Below are 2,006 nucleotides of genomic sequence, written 5' to 3' on the forward strand. Positions count from 1 at the left end.
GTCGGGATTCTAGAGGTTTTCCTCTGCTCCTTTGCCGCAAACACCGATGGCTGAGATCAATAGGTTCCTCATAGCCAGAGAGGCCAGCATGATGCGGGGAGAAAATCCATAGACATGGTTCTAGGTGCCAGATGGGTGTTTTTACTTGAGTTTTGCTATTTCCACTTAATAACCCATCATTACACATAAAATGCAATCTGTACTGTGTGTATAATTTATTATATATGACTAGAGGCCCGGTGCATGGGCTCATGCATGGATTCATGCACCAGTGGGGTCCCTCAGCCTGGCCTGCGGGGATCGGGCTGAAACCAGCAGTCCGACATCCCCTGAGGGGTCCTGGATTGTGAGAGGGCGCAGGCCAGGCCGAGGGACCCCACTGGTGCATGAATCTGTGCACCGGGCCTCTAGTGTGCATATACGATCTTTGGTTAATCTCTTCCTGCCCTCTCCCCTCCCCTCTTCCCTCTGAGATTCATCAGTCTGTTCCATGTTTCCATGCCTGTGCGTTGAGTGTCTGCCCCCTGGTGGTCAGTGTGCATCATAGCTACCGGTCGAACGGTCAGATGGTCACTTAGGCTTTTACATACATAGATAGAGTGGTACAGTCTATGACTTACCTGTGTATGGCTTGTGTAATCAGAATGACCAGGCTCAGAGCTCTGTGAAATCATTTCAGTTTTTAATCCAATGAAGTTTGAAGAAGCCTTGGGGTGCCAGGACTTACATTGTATCGGAACCTAAGACGAGAATCCTATGTGTGTGTTTCAAGTCAGGCCCAGCCAGCGCGCCTCAGTTCCCAGAGGCCCAGGATGCAGCTTAACAGGCTTTGCAGCGGTTTGTTCTCCCTCCAGTCCTGGTTCTGGCAAGTCCTGGAATCCAGAAACCAGAGGGAAAGGGGTGAGAGAAAAGGGGAGCCAGAGACGCCCAGAAGGCAGTTGCCGAGTGGGCCCCGTTGGGCATTTTTCTTTACTCGTTGCAAAACCAGAGAAAAGGCCTCCATTTCTACTAATCCATAATCATCGGTCAACTCTACAGACTGCCGCTGAGAGAACCACGTACCAGCGAGGCCCGGGATTCCTCCGGCCAGCGGGGTGGACGCAGGGAGACCAGGGGGAGAGGAAGGACGGGAACCGGTACTGGGGACCCACTCCACACGTCATTTACAGAGACAGCGGGTGTCCACCACGTGCCGGGCACTGGTCTCGGGGCCGGTGCAGGATGGAAAAGACAGGTGCGTCCCTGTTGTCAGACAGGTTCATTCCTAAAGACATGAATGTCTGCCCCACGCTGGCCGCCACGCCGTTGAAGGGGACTTCGGGAGGGCCGGGGCCGGGATGGGCAGTCGGCTCGATTCGCAGGCACTCCGCCCTGGTCTCCCTCTCACCCCGAAGGGCCCCACAGGCCTCATCCCTAATTTAATCATTGAAATTGACGTTTTTACTGAGATAATTCTAGGTTCACATGCAGTTTTGAGAATCACTATCGAGAGATCCTAGGTACCCACTCCCCAGCTTCCCCCGCAGCAACATTTTTTTCTTAAAGTTTTTAAAATTTGATTTACTGATTTTAGAGAGAGAAGAAGGGGGGAGAAAGAGAGAGAGAGATTTGTTGTTCCACTTACCCGTGCATTCATTGGTTGATTCTCGTATGTGCCCTGACCAGACTCGAACCCACAGCCGTGGTGTATCAGGGCGACGCTCTAACCTCCTGAGCTGCCTGGCCAGGGCCCCTGGCAGTAACACTGTGCAACTGAAGTGCACGCTTCCCATGAGGACACTGGCGGGGATGCAATCCCTCCATGGTTTTCAATTCCCCGCTTTCACTTGCTCTTGCACTCACGTGTGTGTGCTAAGTTCTACACAATGTTATCACCTGCGTGGGTTCGGGTATTCACGGCCTCAGTCAGGGTCCCGACAGTCCCAACACGCGGCCATCCGTTGTGCTGCCGACCGGGACCACCTGCCTCCCGCTCCCCGTCCCCGATCCCACCCCTGGCGACCACT

General features: G+C 53.7%; 1 long non-coding RNA gene across 1 annotated transcript in view; it reads left to right on the plus strand.

Moving 5' to 3' along the window:
* Nucleotides 1-1,104, plus strand: part of LOC102247477 — a 2,487-nt gene extending 1,383 nt beyond the window's left edge. The window contains exon 3 of the long non-coding RNA XR_314167.2: nt 1,039-1,104. This is a non-coding gene — a long non-coding RNA (uncharacterized LOC102247477). The remainder of the gene's footprint in view (nt 1-1,038) is intronic.
* The last annotated feature ends 902 nt before the right edge of the window (nt 1,105-2,006 follow it).

The sequence above is a fragment of the Myotis brandtii genome, unplaced genomic scaffold, assembly GCF_000412655.1.
Source record: "Myotis brandtii unplaced genomic scaffold, ASM41265v1 scaffold4774, whole genome shotgun sequence".
In the NCBI taxonomy this organism is placed as follows: domain Eukaryota; kingdom Metazoa; phylum Chordata; class Mammalia; order Chiroptera; family Vespertilionidae; genus Myotis; species Myotis brandtii.